At 50.2% G+C, this 22,130-nt stretch overlaps 2 pseudogenes; both read right to left on the bottom strand.

The window, feature by feature from the left end:
* Positions 1-11,038: 11,038 nt before the first annotated feature.
* LOC120838413 lies at positions 11,039-12,260 on the bottom strand (annotated as a pseudogene).
* On the bottom strand, positions 12,126-20,782 carry LOC115327022 (annotated as a pseudogene).
* Positions 20,783-22,130: the final 1,348 nt, after the last annotated feature.

Below are 22,130 nucleotides of genomic sequence, written 5' to 3'. Positions count from 1 at the left end.
GTCGGTGCGTGAGAGGTGTAGGCTCTTCAGCGGGCATAATGGTACCGGAAGACGCCACCGAAGCGGCCCGAAGGGAGGAAAACTAGAGTAATCTTATGTTGAAGCGTCCCAGGTACATTCCCAATTGTGCGCCCTCAGTCCCCCACCGACACAGCCGTCGCCTTTCTTCTGCGTTTTCCAAACACTAAAGACGACGCTAAGGACGAGAACGAGGAATCGCTTACGTGCATGCGAATACAAAAACAAAATGCGGAACGTGTCAATGGTATGGCTTATTGACGTCGCATTTCATTAGTCTTAAAGTACGCCGCTCGGTAGGCTGTCCGGAAGTGACGTCAGGTACAAGAACACTATACGCTCCGTAACTTCTATACTTCGTACAAATTCACCATATGCTTTTAAATGCACGTACCGTAGAAACGTCCTGGTATGTCCCAAGTGCTGGATTCAACTCGGGATAGGACGGACTGTTGCTCCAGCATCGCGGAGTTAGGAAAGCTGTGATGGCGAGCAAGCTGATCAGCATGGCTACCATTGTGTACGTTTTTACAAAGTTCCTTGTCCTATGAGCGCTGCACATGGCAGAGGACATATTTATAAACGAACTTCCCCCAGGTCGTTTTATTTCTCTTTGTTTCATCGTATGGTCAAAGGACCGGGAACGGCAGTAGTTTTACCCGATATTTTTTGTGCGCTAGAGTTTTTTGAACGATTATGCCCTTTTTTGGGCTCATAAATATTGTGTTATTTCTAAAACACGACACATTTATGTTCTCCTGGAAGGACGTAGGTTGAAATAGTGGAGTCAAAAGTTTCAAAAACATCCTGTGACAAAAAAGGTAAACCAGACGTCGCAGCACCATGTGTAGCATTTTTGTAATTTGAAACACTGGAACATTAAGCACTCTCTACATTTATAATTTTCGAAATGACAATTGCAGCTGCCTGTCTCCCATAGTTCATACACTTTTTGTTTTGGGTGATTACATATCAGGAGAGCCGTACGGGTGTCCTTATCTTTTTTTTTGGGGGGGTAAATGCTTTTTTATATGAGGTAGGAATGGTGTCCACGCAATGACACATACCATACTTTTGCAACATTGCTTTTGAGAAAACTCGCATCTGGCAGGAGATTGAAGCAACCACTTACCCACCTGAGGTACAGCCGCAACATTGGTTAGTGTGATTCTGAACCAACAGATGGCGATGGTATAGCCTTCCAGATATATACATCAATTAAGAAAACAGTGTGTGGTGGCGCTTCGGCGCAGTGTGTATTTTTTTCTATCCTGAGATTGACATCTTTGCTCCTTCGCTTGTTTTTCTCTGCGCGCGCTTTCTGCGGAACGCGCACGGCTGCACCAGTTTTTTGCCAAGAAGGCAGTTGCTTACTTTATGAGCTCTCCAGCGAATGTGTTCAAAACGAAACGTCGAAATCATCTTGAGCTAATGGAGAGACATATGCACAAAAATGTGATTAGATCACTTCTTGGATTACTTTCTAATAAATGTAACCGTAAAGTACAGTCACGGTCAGAAGTAATTGGAACACGGGAGCGGTAGCCCAATTGCATTGCAGCGCGATCTAGCCGCGCTCGTAGGAACTGATAAAAGACTAAGCGCGTGCGTTCATTCCGGCGCCGACAATCCCTCTGCACTGCTCTATCTATTTCTTTTACCGGCGGTGCAAATAATCTTTCGCTGCCTCTCAGATACAGCACTGCGACCGTGATGGCGCTGATAGCGTCCGACAGCATTACGAGCACGCTCCCCGCGAGCGCGAACTGGGGAAACGAGTGCACATCACGGCCATGTGAAGCGGTTCGGTGCTGGTTCAATAAAGAATTTTAGAAAAGGGGGCCCCAACATTTGGGTTCCCCTAAGAAATTGGGGGGCCCAAATGCAACAAGGTAGGCGGCTACAGCTTATAGAATAGGGGTCTTGCAACATAGCCCAGCGCGCTTACGTTTCCCGCTCACAGCGCAAATGCGGCTAACTAGCGTAATAATCAAAAAAGAAAAATATTAAAAAAAGCGTAAAGCATATGTACTTAGCGAGTACTTTATGTTTACATAAAGAAATAGTTAAGGTCCCCAATCAAGCCGGCTAAAACAAGAGACAATCTAAAATCAGTATAAATGTTGTTGGCTGTATTCAGCCAAAATAATCTAATACGTAGCGCTCCAATTTAGCCCTCGTTCTCGGATTTTTTTTTTTTTGGGCGTTTGTGTGCGCCGTGTGCGCTTTTACCGCCTGTCGCCGAAATTTAGGCCTTTAGTTATGCCGAAACTGAGACGAACGCAAGCGAGCATACTCGGCGAGCAGCGGCTCTATTTAGATTTGAGCTGGAGCGACTTTGAAGCCTTGAAATACTTGTTTTTAGGCTGCAGGTATCGTGCCACAAATGAAATCTACTCGGAGCCACGGAGTAGCAGTACGTTGCCATGTCAACGGTTACCGCGTCTCTTCAGGCTTAGGAACGGCCAGAATTAGGGACGATCTTTAAAATCGGGCGAGCCCACCACTCATTCTTTGTGACTTGAGCGAGATAAAGCAAAGCGAAAGCCGGTTGCATCATTCATTTGCAATAAAATTGGCTAATACTGCAACGACCATGACGAATTTGCTCCGAAGCGAGCAGAGAGGGCGCCGCCATGTTTGCCGACGCAACCCGGCCCCAAGCAATTGGGGGCCCCACGCTATTTCTCGAACTCTACGTTGGGCGCGAGCGCCAACCCAAAACCCAAGACGGAGTTTGGGTTCTGCGCATGCGCAGTGGTGAGCCCCTATTTCTTTGGGGCCCCCAAGCTTTGGGGCCCCCTATTCTAAAGCTCTCTAATGACGCAAAAACGCTAATGGCGTGGCGCATCGCTACGTAAAGAAGGTCTTTAAATTGTTCTCGAGTAGATAGCTACGCCAGCTGCAGAAAATGACACGCACAGTTGAAAAGAAACGTAAGTTCCAAGCAACGAACTGCGTTTTCATTTTATTTTTGTCGAAATAAGATATTAAAAAGCATAATAAAGATATATTAAAGATATATTAGAGACATTAAAGAGCGCGGGAAGCGTGCCCGCTGTCTCCTCTCACCGCCATCGGGGACGTAGCGTTGCATCCCAGAAGCGGTAAAAACAATTCAAACCACCGGTGAAAAAAAAAAAAAAAAAAAAAAAAAAAAAGATTAGGAGGAGCAGAGTGGCCCTAAAGTCACTGGATCCTGGGAAAGTAACGCCAAGCTCCGCGTAAGGTCGCCATCTTGGTCCATGAAATGAGCAATTTCTCCTTGACTCCTCCGTTCTTGGTGAGCCTATCTAGATTCGCTGGTGACGGGTAGCTTTATTGAGTCGTTTTTGTATACCGACATTTTGCTAAACACACAGCGGCGAAACAGGCGTACACGTTCGTACCACCACCAGATGCTGTGTCGGTGCTTGGAGGCACTGAAAAATAAGTTTACTCTCTTGAAATGCGCAAGAAGAACAATATAATTGTAAGAGATCCATGGAGATGGGCCTGATTAATAAGTTGATCGCATACGAAGTGCCAAAGACTCTTATATTGAAGAGGAACGCTTCCAGTACGATGATGCTCCATGGTGATCTTGGCGCGACTGGTTTAGAACGACCCCGTGAAAGCTTCGAAGATTTAAATGGACCAAGATGGCGATTTCCATGGCAACGTAGGCCGATTAGCCAATCGCCTTGCGAGGTTTGGGTGGTCTGTATGTTAGTATCCGTTTGTGTCCGGCCAGCAGGTAGGGAAGGCAATGGCACTACATTCCCAGGATCCAGTGACTTTAAGTGGCCCTAGGTGCCGCAATGCACGCATGCGCGTAGTCTCCTATTAGTTCCCACGAGCGTGGCTAGATCACGCCGCAATGCAGTTGGGCCACCGCTCCCGTGTTCCAATTACTTCTGGTCGTGACTGTACTCCCTAAAAATTACAGGAGGACACTTAAGACTGTTTACCTGTAGGAAGACGAAAGCATTATAGTCCCGCAGGTGAAATGTTTTTGAGTAATGTATCTACACGTATTTACACGTACCTACACGTATACACGAGTAATGTATCTACACGTATTACACGTTTAGGACGACGTCGACGATGACGTCCTAGAAATCGACGCGTATGGTGTCTAGGACTACCTCCAAAACGACGTCAAGGACGACGTCTAGGACGACGCGAGGATGACCTCTCGGGCGATATCTACACTGTTAGCAAGTCCCGTGTATTTGGTGAATATTTGGGGTGAAAAACACGCTATTTACACAAATTACCGTAAATTTACACGATGAGTAACGGATAATTCGTTCAGAAATCATGCGAGGTTGTAAAAAACGTGTTTTGGTTCGGTCATACACGCATAACCGTGTAGCCGACCTCGATAACACGCATCACCCCCGACGACGACCGCGGCATTGCCGGCTATCGAAGCACCGGAATGCTTGGGGACACACTTAGAAAGGACCGTCGAGACAAATGCCGCGGAAAGAAACATGTCTCGGAGACAGATATGCACCAAAAGCAATTGCGCCATGCCGCAGGACGTTGGCGAAACCCGCGCTTACCGTGCTCGCCGCCATTTTCTGGTCGATGGCAATGCGGCTTCCCTCATGTCGCCCATGTTTGCATTTAGTTTAGGGGTCTTGATAATAGTTTCTTACACACCACAAATAAAGTCATTGGTCTAATTATTCGTTCCAAACAGTTAAAATGGATATAAAAAGCGTGTCCTCGATGTGAACACATGACATTGCAGTTGGTTTCGTTTTTGCTTCAACCTTAACTGCAAGCGATCTGGCCAGTGGGGTGAAGCTCTCGGCTACTTCCGTCCGGCCGCGTATACTTATGACGATCGTCCGGTCCGTTGAACTGCTTCCGATTGCCGCGCTCCCAGCGGGTGTTGGCACTTGTTATTTTATTTTAAATGAATATGATTCATATATTTAATGAAGCGAAATAAAGGTAAAGTTGTTTTGAAGGTGTGAGTGGCTTTGAAGCTTGTTATTGTAACTTTCTCTTTCACTCTTTCAACGTGTCCGGGCGCGCTTTCTCTCTCTCCGAACCCGCGCCTCGCGCCTCAAGATCATACCTCGGCAAACCTCACTCATGAGGGCCCTCACTCACCCTCACTCACCCTCATCTTCACAGGTGAGGTGAGGGTGAGTGAGTTTCTGAACCAGGAAAATTCATGAGTGTGAAGGTGAGTGAGGGTGAGTGAGGGCCGTGAGGGCTGTGAGGGCGGTGAGGGCCGTGAGGGCGGTGAGGGCCGTGAGGGCCGTGAGGGCCGTGAGGGCCGTGAGGGCGGTGAGGGCCGTGAGGGCCATGAGGGCGGTGAGGGCGGTGAGGGCGGTGAGGGGTATGAGGGCCATGAGTGCGTGAGGGGCGTGAGGGCGGTGAGTGCCGTGAGGGCCATGAGTGCGTGAGTGGTGTGAGGGCGGTGAGTGCGTGAGGGGTGTGAGGGCCATGAGTGCGTGAGGGCAGTGACATGAGAGGCGTGAGGGCCGTGAGGGCGGTGAATGCATGAGGTGTGTGAGGGCCATGAGTGCGTGAGGGTGGTGAGTGCGTGAGGCACCCTTCAGATCGAGCATCTTTCTCAGCAATTTTGGTGTTAATGGCGGGTTGTTCTCTAGCTTTCCCTGGATCGACACGAATTGCTGAGATCGGGTCCGGCTCGAAATAAGAAGTAACTCGGAGCAATTCGAATACGTTTGAAGCGGCTGCATCCAATCAGGGACGCAAAATTTTCACGTGATACCTCGTGCCGGTGATGATGACACCGAAAGACTTAGTTCTGGTTTGAAATCAATCGTTTTTTTAAAAATAAACTGTGTCAGAAAGGTGCATTAGTATTCTTAACGAGATTTAAATGCATAAAAACACGTTTATAACGCGTAATTGTGTCTAAATAGTGCAAGAAAAATAAAATTTTATGATGACGATGGCAAATTGCAGCAATTGGTTGCTGCGTGTGATCGCGGGCGGCCCGTGTTGCTGGTGTTGCGACGTAAAGTTTCTGGACGAAATGTCCCCATCTGAAGCTGGCCTAAGTGGCGCAAGGGCCATGAGTGCGTGAGGGCCATGAGTGCGTGAGGGCCATGAGTGCGTGAGGGGCGTGAGGGGTGTGAGGGCCGCAAGGGCGGTGAGGGGCGTGAGGGCGGTGAGTGGCGTGAGGGCGGTGAGTGGCGTGAGGGCGGTGAGTGGCGTGAGGGCGGTGAGTGGCGTGAGGGCGGTGAGTGGCGTGAGGGCGGTGAGTGGCGTGAGGGCCGTGAGGGCGCTGAGGGCCGTGAGGGCGGTGAGGGCCGTGAGGGCGGTGAGGGTGGTGAGTGGCGTGAGGGCTATGAGTGCGTGAGGGCCGTGAGGGCGGTGAGGGCGGTGAGGGCCGTGAGGGCGGTGAGTGGCGTGAGGGCGGTGAGGGCGGTGAGGGCCGTGAGTGGCATGAGGGCGGTGAGTGGCGTGAGGGCCATGAGTGAGTGAGGGGCGTGAGGGGCGTGAGGGGCGTGAGGGGCGTGAGGGCCGTGAGGGCGGTGAGGGTCGTGAGGGGTGTGAGGGTCGTGAGGGCGGTGAGTGCGTGAGGGCCGTGAGGTTCAGTGAGGGTGAGTGAAGGGCTGAAGGTGAGTGTGACTATGAGGGTGAGGATGAGTGAGTGGCTGAAGGTGAGTGTAGCTGTGAGGGTGAGGTTGAGTGAGGTGCTTAGGTGAGTGTGGCTTCTGTGAGGGTGAGTGAGGGCGACCTAAAATGCTGACCTCTGCTGAAGATGCGCTGGCCGCTGGCGCCGGGAAGCCGGTGGACCGTTAGAACACGCGAGGGACGCGAGCCGGCGAGCTGTTTCGCTTCTTGGAGTGCGTCGCGGCGCGAGATTCGTGCCGCGTTCGTGCGCGCGCGGCTTTCTTTTCTTTTTCGTGGGAACTCGTTTTTGTAATGTGGTCAAGCATGGATTTTCGTCATCACCACACCACCTGATGTGCCCAGTGGGGAAACAATGACTGCCGAATGCCGGGACATCAATGGTTTCGAGTTTCAATGGACGTGCGGTACGCTCTTTTGGTCTTCTCTTGCTTAAGTTCCTGATTAGATGTTTGCAACAAAACCTAACTGTCGCAGTGGTAGTGAGTACTAATTGTTTGATTTTGGCAATAGCTACGATGGTTTCCAATCACAAAACCAAATCCTGTCATTGTTCAGGATTGCTCTTTACTTGCCGCGAGAAATATGTCATTGTCAAATTACTGGAGACTTCTGTGTCATATCAAGATCGAGCACATATGCTCACTTTAAAAGATGGGAAACTTTTTGCTGTGAGCTGTTTATTTGGCATTGTCAACGATTCACGCGTCTGTTCGCGAGGATTGAAAATGAGCCTAAATATTTTTCGATTAACCGAGGATGAGCGATGGAGCGATCCGCTCTGGTTTCCCGCTTCGTTCAGCAGTGACGCACTCCTATATTTAAGTGATAATATTAAAAAAGCGAATGCAGGTTCTCGATGAGGACTCAATACCAAAGAGCTGAGCTGTTTTTCTTGACCTCATTCCTTAGTTTCCTTTAGTTGCAAGACATCGTCGTCGGTCTTTACTTATATGCTTACTCATATAATCAAATTCGAAATGATTGTCGATTTTACGTGGATGCATTTAAGTCAAGGAGAAGAAAAACAGAGGAGACACGAGTTTTTAGTGTCGCAGTGTTGAACTCCAAGTACCGTTTTTTGAAAGGAGGCGCAGAAAATGCTCACTGTTTTCATATGACCATATCAGGCACGTAATAGCCAATCAAGCAATTCAACATTTTTTTTTCTAGGCTCCACGCCTGTGGCTGGACGGCGTAAGGCTTGTGAGTATGCGCCAAGAAGCTCGAAAAGGATCACGAACCTAGAGATTTTATGTCAATTTAGCGAAGTGTTTTTTCAAGGACGCATATCATCACCTTCGTCGCACGTAACCTTAACGTTTTATCCTGTTTTGTTGTTCATTTCTTTGATACTTGTGTGCAAAATAGTGAGAAATTTCGTATGTATTTTCTACTGTCGAATAAAAATGAACGCAAAAGGACAAGCATTGCATATTTTTTGTGTATGTGTCACTTTCGTTGCTTTGCTAGGTTTCTACTGCTTGTATATATATTTGACAGCTTGAACCAGGGGAAGATATAGAGAAATTGAGACAGGAGAGAATAGACAGCTGTCAAATATATATACAAGTATGTACCAACAAGCTCCACTATCAACCGTTACTCAGTTTCTACTGCTTTGCTGCTGGTCTCGCTTTTCAGTGCTGGCTTGTGTGCGTTTCAACGCACAATAACCAGCATTGAAATGCGAAATCCAGCCGCAAAGCAGCAGAAGCCTAGCAAAGCAACGCGCAAACCGGGCAAAAAAAAAAAAAAAGCTACAATATATATATTTTTTTAATCTAGGTGGCGCAAGCTACCGCCCATCCATCCAAACACAATGGCGCTGCCGTGCAGTTTCGGTTTTGGTTTCGCTGTGCCGCCATGTTGATTTTAGTACAGCCACCAGGTACCAGGGGATTCAAATGGCGCTGCAGACTCCCAGGGTTTTCCAATTTGCGTTCCATGGGCGGTATAGGAAGTTGCACTCCTCTGATCTGGCCACGGCGCAAGCGCAACGCCGATGTACGGTGGAAGCAAGAGCCGGTTGGCTCCCGTTCTTTTTGTTTGACCGGAGAAAATCTACGCATGGCGCCGCTATTGTTTTGGTTTGACGGGACGCGAGAAGCTTCGCATAGAGCTTCGCAGTTTGCGAGGACAGTATGAAGACGTGGCCGTAGAAGTGCCCCTGAGTTGTTCCCGGAAGACGGAAAGTACCATTCGTCGTGTGTGCCTTGAAAGCGAAGGGAGTCACAGGGTCCACGAGTGCGCAACCACAAGCCAAGGTTCACGACAGCGCTGCGTTGACTTCGGCGATTGTGATGTTTTCGAAGGACGGACAGAAAACAACCTTTATTCTGCACGATACATCAAATATATACACAAAGGAAGGACGCGCCCCCTGGGGGTGAAAGAAAACAAATGAATACCGAAACTGAATATAACATACTCCCTCCCTTATTCGTAGTGATTAGTTGCTAGTAAGTGTTAGATATCCCTAAGCATGCACTGTACATATTTACACACTACATAACCACTGCTATACACATAGACAACTAGTCGGTCTGATAGTCTTTGAGCCAGGCCGGTCGTCGGCGCTCTCGGGACGGGCGATAGGGACGCTGCACGGCTGGGGATGGTAGTGAGGTTGTAGAGCGCTGCGGTACCCCAGGGGACCGCGGTTGCGGCCCAGGAGAAGGCGGCTGCAGCATGGCAGGCTCCTGTCCAGGCAGCTGCGGATGAGGAACGGGCGACTGCGGTGCGGCAGACTGCAGTACGCCAGGAGGCGGCGGCTGCGACCCGGGAGAAGGCGGCGGCGGCAGGTCAGGCTGCGGCACTCGAACCGGAAGCTGCGGCGCAGGTGGCTCTGAACGTTGGGACGGTGGACTCGTGCCCCTCTCTGGAACCCTGGAAAGCTTGGAGGCATTCCATGTGCGGCCATCTCCAAGTCCGAAAGAGACAGGTCCCCTCTTCGCCAACACTTCAGTTGACGAAGAAAAGGCGCGACCTCCCTTGAAGCGAACTGACGGCTTCTTGACACGAACGAAATCGCCCACTGCTATTTTCGGCTCCTTAGCAGCTCTCCTCCGGTCGGTGTACTCCCTGCTGCTTTGCTGTTGAAGCCGGACCCTTTGACGCAGTCGCGCCAGTTCCTTTACTGGGTCTTTTGCGAACGCTGGTGCCGAAAACCCTACAACATCCAACCTGGTTCGAGGCATCCGCCCATGCAGCAGAACTGCTGGGGCAACCCCAGTGGTAGCCTGTGGAGTGCAACGGTAAATAGCAAGGTAGTCAGTGACTGCATGTCGGATAGGTCGCCTTTCGAGGAGTGAAACTTGGATGAAGTTCTGCAATGTTCGATTAAGCCTTTCGACTTGCCCGTTTGCCTGGGGGTAGTATACCGATGAGTGTGACAGCTTGATGGCTCGGTTTTGAAGAAAGGTTATAAATTCACGTGAAGTGAACTGCGGCCCATCGTCGCAAACAATCTCCTCCGGGTATCCTTCACGGGCAAAGACACTGGTTAAGAATTCTTTTACGGTGCTTGTGGCCACTTCGCTGCAAAAATATACCTCTGGCCACTTGGAATGGTAATCGACCAATGTTACAGCAAATCGGCTATTGCGAGGTGCATGCTCCAATGGGCCAACAATGTCTAGTCCCAGTTTCTGGCAGGGTCTTTCAGGCCACTCAACAGGCTGCAATGGCACTGGCGATGTTTTGGCAGACTTATCTGCCTCCAGGCAGATGTGGCAGTTTTTCACGGCCGATTCCACTTGCTTGTCCATTCGTGGCCAGCAGAATAGCTCACGAAGTCGCGCCTTTGTGCGCCTGATGCCCGGATGTGTCTCATGGGCAACTGCGATGAACTGAGCTGTGAGGAAGGACGGAACAACGAGGCGCTCTGCGCGCAGCAGCAGGTCATCAACAATAGAAAGCTCTTCGCGCACTGAGTAGAAAGGTTTTGCCTCCTCTGGTACGGACTTTTGTGGTGGCCAAGAGCCGCACACGAACGACTTGACGGTTTGCAGGCAATCGTCGTTGAGGACGGCTTGCTTGAATTCTTCCTTCGTCATGGAGGCCGGCTCGACCAACGAGACGTTTTCTTCTTCCTTGGAAAGTTCTGCCTCCGACGTAGGAGCTGGCAACCGAGAAAGAGCATCGGCCACAGTGTTGGTGGACCCTGAACCCTGAATTCGAAGATTTAGAGCCTTAATGCCGTCGAGGCCAATCAGACAGGTGCCTGGGCGAACGATGTAGAAAAGAAGTGGTGCAGAGCGCCCTTTAAATTGAACGTCTGCCTGAAAACACCCTAGCACGGAAATTGGACGCTTAGAAAAATCAAGCAAAGTGACGTGCGGAGCTGGAAGGAGCAAAACGCTTTCAAAATGTCGACGAAATGCGTGTTCAGACAGAATCGAAACAGACGACCCCGAGTCAACAAGAAATGTCAAGCTGACATCCGCTACGCCCACTTTTATGTATATTGCTCTGCGAGCAGAATGCTGCACGCTCAAAACTTGCTCAGAACTTCCACTTGACAAAACATCGTCATCAAAATCAACTTCACGAACCCTGCCTTGCGTTTGTCGCTTGCGGTTGCATACTTTCTGAAAGTGGCCCTTGACGCCGCAAAACGAAGATTTCTTTCCCTGCGCTGGGCACTGTGACGCTGATGCGCGGTGGTTCCGCGAGCCGCACCGAAAACAGTGAGGTGAAACGGACCTGCTATCTCTGTCTCGCCGAGGGGGGCGGTGCCCCTGCGACGCACGTGAACCGCTCGCTTTCCTTGAAAAGTTCTGCTGACAATGCTCTTTTGGCTGTGAACTGGTTTTTCGCGAAGAATGCGGACGACGCACAGAAACAGGCTCGACTGAAGCAGAGAATTCCTTTAGTTCTTCAGCTGCTTGCTCAAACTTCAGAGCGATTCGTACTGCGTTCTCGAACGACAGGGAGGAACCCTCGAGTAGGAACCGTTCACGTACGTGATTGGAAGCAACGCCGGCAACAAATTGGTCACGGAGAGCCTCATCTTGTGAATTGAACGAACATTGCGAAACGAGCTGCCGTAAAGCAGCAACAAAGTCATGAACGGACTCGCCTGCGTGTTGGTTACGGCGGTGGAAACGATGACGCTCGACGACTACGTTGCACGACGTCGAAAACTGCTTCCGTAAGGAGGCGAGTGCAGACGCGTACACGTCAGTAGTGGCCGCGGTAGGCTTATCTTGAACTGCCGGTGCTGCGGCGCTTGACCCTGCAGGTAAAGTCCGGAAAACACGCTGCCCTTCCGCCCCCAAACAATGCAGAAGAATGGCCTTGCGTCGCTCTGGTGGGCACTCAGCTGCTCCGGACGCTAGAAGGTAGACTGTAAAAGTCTGCTCCCACTCCTCCCATGGCAGGGACGGACGGCCGGGCGTCTGGAGGAACGGCGGCGGCGGAGCGAGGCCGGGGAAGCTCATGGCGGGGCGGGCGTAGCCGGACGGTACGGGATGCCGAAGGTAGCTTGGAACGGGCTACATCCTCGTCGCCAATGTGATGTTTTCGAAGGACGGACGGAAAACAACCTTTATTCTGCACGATACATCAAATATATACACAAAGGAAGGACGCGCCCCCTGGGGGTGAAAGAACACAAATGAATACCGAAACTGAATGTAACAGCGATCTCGTTCTGTTTGGGGCAACACGGCGATGCAAGAAAGAGCCGAAACGTTCGTGGTGTGGTGCGGTGCTTGGAGGTAGAAACCCGCACTAACACGGAGCTCAGATTCGATGTTGTGAGGTTGCGTTTGACGGGTTCAGCCCCGTCGTCGTCAGCTGATCCGGTCCAGCTGGTCCGGGAGGACGCAGCGAGCGTTTAGTAAATCTTCCTTCGTTCCGTTTCAAAATGTGGAAGATTTCCGACGCATACCGTGAGTAAAATGCTGCGGGCGTTTTCAACAAAATTACGTCGTTTTAATTGAACAATGAACTTCGGATAGTTGTCCTAAATCTGCCGTTTTTATGCTTCGTGTCGTTGGACTGCATTTGCACAGCGATGTGTTTGCACAGCGACGCACACCGCTCGAGTAGATGATTCGGCCCCGCAAACGACCTGTTATACAGAATTTCACGGAAACTTAAGTCACCACCGATGTTTTCCTGTAAATCTCGTGTGAGTTTGTTGCGCTGATCATCCGGTGTGAATAAATTAGGGCAAGATTTTCTACCTGCCCACAGATGCATGAACTGAGACCTATTTTTTACGTAGTGAACATAGTGCTTTTTCTTTACTTTGGGAAGAGGCCCGAATTTGTCTCTTTTCCCTCTGGCACTGCCCCAAGTTTCAAGTTGCAGCTTCAGTAGACATACATCATGCATATCCAACTAGCCCACCTCAATATCTTAAGACATACCTACTAACACGTACAAACTACTCTAAAGCAGGTAAAAGACTGGGAAGTCAGGACGGTGCGGACACCGTGTTTTGCGCTTTTCGCAAGGTGACTGATGCGTTTGCAAGGTATGCGGAATATGCAAACGCTTTTGCTATGCCCGTCGTTTGCGTCTCCGGAAAAACGAATAAAATTATCTACAATTTTAGGCGCTATCACAAGCCAAGATTGACGATAACAGTGCATTCGCTTCGGTGGTCCGCATAGTGGTATTATATCCTGCTTTCTGCAACACCGTGTCATGACGAAGAGCTGGAACGGTCACGGTCTGTACTGGGCTACCGGTTGACAGAAACCCGCATCGCCCGCATCGGCACCGAGTGCACTTGGGCTGTTGATGCTCAAGCCTCTCATCCGCGGCTTGTCGCCGGCTGATCCTGCTGCTCGACGGTGAGGAAGCGGCGAGAGTGACCTCTGAAGTTAATGTAAATCCTCGTTCATCCAGTTATCCGGTGTCAAAGTGTGGATGATGTCCAACGTGTACTGAAAGCGGGAACTACGAGCGTTTTGCCTTTCTTTTATAACCAAAACCAGAGCAGCGAGATAATTGCCTTGTGTACTCCAAAATGACGGAAGCAATAAGTTTCAACAGGTCGAGTACGTCACCGCGGATGTAGGCGAGACGGTGCACACTGTTTAAACGCTTGCAGTGTCCACGAGTGCAACCAAAAAAACGACGTCAACAGAGAAGGAGCTCGCGATTCAGCATAATGCAGTGCCACGGGCCCGTGAATTTTCAATGTCGCTGTAAAAAAATATTTAAAAAAAAAAACGCATCAGCGCCACATTAGTGATCACGAATAACACCGGTCACAAACTCCCAAGCCTCGCCGCTCCACTCGACCCCAGCACGACATACGACAAAAATTTGCATCAAAACGCCCCAAAGGCCCCAAAAGTGAACGCGTCTGCTCCCGTACGCGTACTACAACTAGCGGAAGTGAAGTGTTGGGCGGATGTCCTTCACAATAATATATATAAAAAATGCTTTGCGCAAGTATAATTTCCATTGATTATTCAATACCATACTAATAAAGTACCAGTTTTTCTATCTGATTCAAGCTAGTCGGACTGCTCATAACATTGTTCGAGCATGAAAATAACAAAAATGTGAACTTTTTCATGGCCGGTTTAAGATTTATTGTTAGTACATCTTTGTTTTTCGCAACGGACTAATTTTACAGATTTTGCCTCTATACTTTTTTAAATGCAAACAGTTCTTACATATGGCTGTCCATTGTGCCGTGTTTTGTGTCTTGTTCTATAAATCTGTAACGGTCAGCGACCCAAGAGCTCACCCGCACATGTCAAGCATATATACGCCGCGGGGAGAGGACGATGTTAGTAGGAGGTGTCGGGCGTAGTGTCGGTGTTGTGTTTGTGTATGTGTCGCTGCTGTGTCCTACGTGGTGCTCGTGTTGTCTGTGATGTATGGAGAGTTGCAGTCTACTCGTGATAGTTCCAAGCGTATTAACAGACTCCTGCTTTTTTTTCATTGGTTGCTAGAAATCTCACTAGGTGACGCAAGTTAACGCCCGATTCCAAGTAGTTTGCTTGAGTTATTTATCCATGTAAGTTTGGTATTAGTTTTTTTTTGTTTTGTTTTTTTGTCTCGCGGTTTTGTCGTAGCTGCCGACGCCACCGACCGCCGACGACGCACGTACGTACCTTTGCACGTAGCTACGTCCGCCGCTTGGAGACTTTTTACTGTGCATAAAAGACATCGAACGAGAACGAACGCGTCCTGTGTGCTTTCAGTTCGGCTGAAAGGCGCGGCTCGCCAGGCTCGTCTCTCGCCTGTTCTCGGCTGCTGGCCGCCATGTTTCATAAGGAACACGTTGAACCGTGCTTCTCGGAAGGCAAACACGGTGTAGCGTGTTAAGTTTACACGGCACCGCATGTGTAGACGAAAAACACAGATGGCTCAATGTAAAACGAACACGTTTCAGCGTGTCCGCTATGGGACAACGGTTTACACGTCTGGGCGTGTTATTTTTGCTAACACTGTAGGGCGACGTCAATGACGAAGTCTAGGACGACTTTTAGGGCAACCTGTAGAACGACCTTAAGGACGACATCTAGGACGTCGTCGAGAAAGACGCCTAGAGGATAAGGTCTAAGACGACGTTGAGAACGACGCTAGAGGACGACGTCCAGGACGACCTCTAGAATGACGTCAGGATCGACGCCTAGGACGTCTTGTAGGGCGAACTCAAGGACGACGTCTAGGACCACGACAAGAACGACGCCTAGAGAACGGCGTCTAGGACGACGTCGGGAACGACACCTAGAGGACGACGTCTATGACGACCTCAAGGACGACGTTTAATACGACCTCTAGGACGAGCTCAAGGACGACGCCAAAGACGACATCGTCCTTGAGCATACGATTTAGCGGCGCGTGCTTGATGACGTGAGGGGGGGACGCATACTTGCGTACCCCCCTCACGTCATACAGCTGGGCGTACCGGTTTACGACATTAGACCTCAAAGCGGAAAGATAGGCCTAACGTTAGGCCTAAGGTTAGGCCAGCGATCTTGTCCCTTAAGGGCTATTCACACGAGGGAGAAATCCCGGGGATTTCTTCACGGCACGCGCATCCCGCGACGAAAACGCCAGGCTTTGCGATGTAAAAAAGCCTCGCGTTTTCGTCTCGTGATGCGCGCGTGCCGGGGAGAAATCCCCGGGATTTCTCCCTCGTGTGAATTAGCGGCGAGATGTTTTGGTGGCCCCCTCCTATGGTTCCCCCTTGTGACGTCATTACCTTGCGAACAACAAGTCCGATGGTGTTCGTAAATAGCATGGTGGAAGCCTGAAATCATTGGGCTCTCAAAGCAACACTTTCAACACCGTCGAAATTAAAGTTCTTTCATTCCTCTTATTTCCGTCGATGGTATACCCTTTCCGACGTCATAGACAGCTTTTGGGCCAATCGTGGAAGGCCGACCTTAGCGACGCTTTTGGTCGCGCACGTCGCCAATACCCCTTTATGTTCCTTTAGAAACTGAGCAACGTTCGTCCCTGCAAACGGGGAAGCAACGTTGCTCCCACGTCTGTGCAGAATATGGCGGCTCCGAATCGAGTAGATAATGGTCAGTAAGGCTTCACGAGGGCACCAGGACACTACACACAGCGCGCAACGCTGCTGCGATTCAACCGAAAAGCGCAAGCAGAGTTTTCGGAAAGACAATTACCTGCTCACCAGCGGTGGTCCCCCAGGGGCGGTTTGCTCATCTTGCGGCCGCGGCTGTGGCCAAGAGGGATGTTTTTGTCACGTGACCAGCTCCATGGGGACAAGAAAGTAGCTAGCATCCCTGCCTAATGGCGGAGAAATCCGTCTCGCTTCAAGCCCAAAAGCCTAATTTCGCTTGCAGAAACTGATTGCAGGGGCCTTCAAATGGAGTCCAATTTACAGCCCCTTTGTACTGTAGGAGCGGTAGGTAAAGTTACGACCAGGAAGGGTAAATATGAGCCAAAATAAGAGAAAAACCACGCGAGATAAAAGCGGTGGCACTATATTTATATACCTCCGCCAGCGCCGGCGGCTAGAACCTTCCGCTGTGGTCGAGAGGTTAGAGCGACGGTACTTGACGTCGCGGCGTGGAAGTCCCGGTTTCAAATCGCGCCAGAAACTCTTTCTCTTTTTTTCTTGTATCTGACAGCACTCCCACTAAGACTGTAGACAAGGCCATATGGGCTCTATAAAGTCATTGGGTGGGTAGTTCTGACTCACTCTAACGCATCGTCGTTCATGACCTCGGAAGAGCGCATGCATGTCTCTGGCTTTCTTTACCAACTTCCGCCACGCCTCCTGCGTCTGCCGTGCACTCCGCGGAAAGTTGACAATATCTTCCCATGCCCGCTTATGTGTTCGCCAAGTAACTGTGCTGCTGAATTTACGGGTTTAAGTTGAGATATATAATTGGTACATACTGTTGGCAATCAGGTCAGCTGAACACTTTACTGGCTCGCTATGATGGTATGCCCTATGAGGTATGCCCAATGCTAAACCGGGGTATATTGTATTCTCCTCTCTTGCGGGAAGAGCTACATCAGCCAAACTGGCCGATGTATAAACAATAGAGCAAGAGAGCACGCAGCGTCGGTGAAAACTACATCAGCGGGACACTTGTCAGCGTATTGCCGCACATGTGGATGTGACGCAGAGCTCACCAGCATGACCGTCCTTCATAGAAACAAGAACTTCTTCGCGCGTGAAGTGCTGGAGGCCTTGGCCATTGAAGAACTAGGAGAAGATTGCGTGAGCACCTCGTCGATTAACGTTCACGAAAAAGAACGCCAATATTTACGGTTTGCCACACCCCATTGAGTGGTAGGCTAAAAGGTGTTTTTAAACGTGTTTAATGAGCCGTAGGACGAAGAAGAAAAGGCCTAGGCTGGGGATGAGGAAAAAGTAAAAGTTAGTTGTTAGTCAGCGGTGTGATTGCACAGTCCTTTCCTTCGTGTTCTTTTTTTTTTTTTTTCCGCATTCAGCTGACCTGATTGCCAACCTGCTGAATTTCTCTAGAATTTGTTGTTTCCGTTTTCCAACTGCTCTAATTAATTCCATTTGTTGATTCAAAGTCATTGTAGGTGTTTGCGTTAAAGTGATGATTTGCGACGTCGACGCCTTATTCATTTCTGCATTCGGTTGTGATCGTCTGCTATTCTGACTAATATTCAACAAGTAATGTGTTAGTATTACAAAACGAATGCCACAGGAAAATGTAAAGAGCAAAAATATACATTTTATCACATTCCATGCAAGTAAAAGTATGATCACTTATATTTCGGTTTTACGACTTTCTCAAATGTTTAACTTGTTGCCTTGCCTGTACAATTTCGCTCAATCACTGCATCCACAGCTGCTACTCTCTTTTTGTTCTCGATTATTTTGTGGAAGTTTTTTTTTTTTTATTGTCACAACTGCGGTCTTTATTAGTACTAAATAGGCGCCTCCTGTTATTGAAAAGAGTCGTAGCAAGAGCGTTGTATATTTAAAAACACTAAATTGTAGTTGCTGGGCAAATTATGCTTGTTTCGGCTGCGTTTGTCTGAAAGTCCTATCGATGTTGTTATCTTGGTTTCCTTTTAATGAACATTATGAAACGATTGTATTAGCGCGTTAACTTGCCTTGCTCTTTCTTTTTTTCCCCGGTGTTTCGATTGAACAGGTGGGACTAACATTGAAAACCGTGTAAGGCGCAGTAGTGCAAGTGGATGATTCGTAAAAAGGATCAAAGTTAAAAAGTAAAACACGCGCAAAAAAAAAAGAAAAAAGAAGTTCCTAGCGCGATTTAACCCGGAACTTTCACGTCGCGACGTCAAGTACGGGCGCTCGAACCTGTGAACCAAAGCAAAACCTTTTTTTTTCTTTTTTTTCTTTTAACAAGAGTAATGATCGTTTGGAAGCTTCTTAAACAAATACAGACAGCCGACACGTCGGCCGTTTTCCTTTTTGACAATGAGCAGCCTGCTCGTTATATCATTGTACGCTAACACTCCACATACACCATTTCTAGAGACGTCTTCCGATAAAGTCCCACTGCTCCTTGTCCGCTGGAAATCTTTTCGCCGCTACAATGAGAGTCCACCTCAACTTGGCCGCAAAATACCACCATGTTCGCTTGGCATGAATGTCGCACTCGAGATACGCTGTTCGGGATCGCCAAATAGCGTGTAGTCCGAGTACCACCAAAACACGCAGCACCATTGGAGAGTGCTCCCCGCTCTCAAGACATAACCATTTGAACACGCTCCAGTCAATTTCAAACTCTACAGTGAATAGGCATTTCAGTTCTGGCCAAAAGAGATATCCGTTGCTGCACTCCATAAACACGTGATGTAAGGTTTCAGTTGCACCGCACAAAGCACAATTTAGCGACCACGGCACAAAGAAGCCTCTCTTATCAAGCCACACTTTCACAGGGAGCACTTCAACATGAAAACGAACGAAGAAATCTTTGCTGCTTGTGGGCACAGGCAGTTCTCTCAACTGCTTGAAGACATAGAATGGGTTGGGAGCGCTCACGCCCTGTCGGTACAACGCACTGGTAAAACTGCGGAGACAGCGTCCCGGTAAAGCGTCTTCCGCTTCACCGTCAGAAGATACTGCCAAGAGAAGTGAATCAAAAAGAACATGATTGAGTCGGCAAATTCCTTGTAATAGCTGAAATGCCTCGATGTGGTCGTCCGACCCGCGGTGCTCACCATCCATTGCTGCAGGTTTCCATATCCTACGCTGTCGCATGCGGTAGTGAAGATTGGATCTTTTTGATCTCTAAACAATAGAAGACGCTGCACATTAAGCTTGAGGGTCACATTCACGAGCCCGAAGCCACCGCTTTCTAGACAGGTTGCTTCTTCGCATCTTTTCCGTTCGCGATTGCCAAATGAACGTGGCCCAATGTCTGTGGACGGCGTTCACTGTGCCTGCGCCGCAACAAACTACTTGCGCCACATACAGGATCCCAGGGTATGACACTGCGTTGCAGACATAGCTTCTGGAGAACATTGACAAGCGTCTCGCTGTCCAAGAAAAAAGTGGGTACTGACAGATTTATAGGCATGCCGAGGTACTTCTCCACGACTGTAGACCACTTAATGCCCACGAACTCCGATGGCTTTGTCTCCCACTCTCCGAGCCAGCTCCTTTTTTACTTGTTCTTATTGATTCTTGCCCCGGAACACCGACCGCAGCTTTCGAGTTCATCCAAGACTGTTTCGATTTCTCGCTTTGAAGAGCATACAAAGGAAACATCATCTGCGTACGCCAGGAGTTTCACAGATGCTCCTTACAGCTTGAGACTGGAGATCGACTGGTTGCGCTGCACCTTGTGGGTCGCCTGTCAATTGCCGATCAGGCCGAGTTCTACTCTCTCCGAGGAAGTCACACAAGGAGCGCTATCATAGACAAACACTTTATCGATACTTAAGTTGTGCCGTCGATGCTGTGGAAGGCCAAGGTTGCCCTGTGGTCCGGGTCTTTCCTGGGCTCGTTGAGCACCGCCTCTTTTGTTCGTCACGGCCCTTCGAACTCCGTCCACGCGCACCTACCACGAGCGTCCCGCACCTACCACGAGCGTGGCTCGTTGTCTCCCACACTCCCCTCCCCTCAAGCCTCAAACTCCGGGGGGGTCCGGAGCATCCGGAGTCCCTGGAGCGAGTCACTGGACTCCAAGTCGCCCATCTCCGCCTTGCTGGTGGCGGTGGACGTGCATCAGGTGATCGGTGAACTCCTGGTGGGGGGACTTGATGAGCTGTCGCTCCCGCCACAGGTCCGGGGTCAGGTAGCTGTACGTTTGCTGGGTGGCCAGGTAGGTGGTCTTGGCAAAGTTGCCCAGCGTGGCCGTCGAGACGCGGGCCGAGGTGTAGCAGTCCTCGATGCCCGACATGTGCAGCAGTTTCTGGGGCACTGGGGCGGACACGATGCTTGTGCCGCGGGGCGCCGGATCAGCCGCATCAGCACGCACGTTGCAGGGTACGGTGTGGCGCTTTCCGCTCTTGTTTCCCCAATAGCCGCTGCGGACGGGGATGACGCACAGCTAGGCCAGGATGATGGCTTGAAGGATGGCCGTGGCCACCTCTTTGGAGCACTTGGCAGGACTGGCACCTCTTTAGAGCTCTTGGAGCACTGGCCGTTGAAGTCCCCAATGGCCACAAAGGCCTTGAAGCGGGTGCGCTGGCCGGCACGTGTCTGCTTCTGCACCGGCATGATCTTCAGCGCCTCGTCCTTCAGCGTGTCCCTGGGACTCTCCGGTCCTCCGCGTCTCCGCCGCGTCTCTGCCAACCAGGGTGACCACCCTGACGGTTGGTCCGTCTTGCTCCTTGCTAACCGGGTTGATCACCCTGTCGGTTGGTCTGGCCGTTCCCCCCTCCAACCGGGTTGACCACCCTGTCGGCTTGTCTGGCCATTCTCTTGCCGAACGGGTTGGCCACCTGGTGCGTTGGGCTGACTGGTCTTCTGCCGGAAGGGTTGACCACCCTGGGAGTTGGGCCGGCTGGCTCCGCCGGTATCCCGGGAAATGGAAGGTCGCCTTCCCGGATGGCGCCGCCCATTCTGGTTCCTCCGGGGGGCATTTCTGGACAGAACAAGCTTTATTAACATCTTGCAAAGATTAGATCAAGTTCTAGGCCGCAGATTATAGCGCCGCGCAGAGCACCTATCGGATCTCTCACCGACGGGTTCGCGCATTGTTCGGCTACCGCGCTTAGGCCGCGTTGCCGGTCGCGCGCGAGAGTCACGCGGAACGGAGGATTCCTCGTTTTGTTCTCGTTCATCGTCATCCCGATCACGAAGATGGTACTTTTCCAGGTCTGTGATGTGGACCGGGCCAGACTCCTCGCTCGCATTTTCCTGAGCGAGCCTGTAGGTAAGACGTGACAGTCGTGCCTTTACCACGTAGGGCCCTTCCCACTTCGGAGCAAGTGAGGCTGCGAATCCGCTCGCTGCATTGCTCAAAGGATGGATTTTCCTGAGGACCAAGTCCACCACCTTGTACTCCAGGTGACGATGAGTCTTATCGTACTGGGCCGCCTGTTCGATCCTTGCTGCAACGAGGTTCTCTCTGGCGTCGTGCAACGCATTCGAAAGGCGAACTTTCAACTCCGCCGCATTTTTAGAGAGTGGGCGTTCTGTCGAACCTTGGTTATTTCGTAATCCGTTCTCCATCTGAGACGATAGCTCCTTACCCAAGTTTAGAAGCGCAGGCGTTAACCCACTCGATCTGTTCACGGTCGTCCGGATTGCAAAACCCATCTCGACAATGTGTTCGTCCCAGTCCCTGTGTCTCTCCATTAGTGTGATCAGCATGCTCTTCAAGTTTCGGTTCACTCTCTCAGTGATATTAGCCTGAGGATGGTATGGTGTCGTCCTTTTGTGCTTTATGTTTAGCGCCAAGCAGGAGTCAGTGAACACTCTGCTGGTAAAATAGCTAGCATTATCGCTGATGAGACACGCGGGTGTACCGAAGCGCATGAAAGTTTCCAACATCTTCTCCCAGATGCGCTCCGAGATCAGCTTCCTCAGCGGGGTGTAACTCCACCCATTTTGAGAAATGATCGGCTATTACCAATAAATACTG

This window comes from Ixodes scapularis, unplaced genomic scaffold (genome assembly GCF_016920785.2).
Source record: "Ixodes scapularis isolate PalLabHiFi unplaced genomic scaffold, ASM1692078v2 PGA_scaffold2__306_contigs__length_199485367, whole genome shotgun sequence".
In the NCBI taxonomy this organism is placed as follows: Eukaryota; Metazoa; Arthropoda; class Arachnida; order Ixodida; family Ixodidae; genus Ixodes; species Ixodes scapularis.
This window is presented reverse-complemented; position numbering and strand designations above follow the sequence as displayed.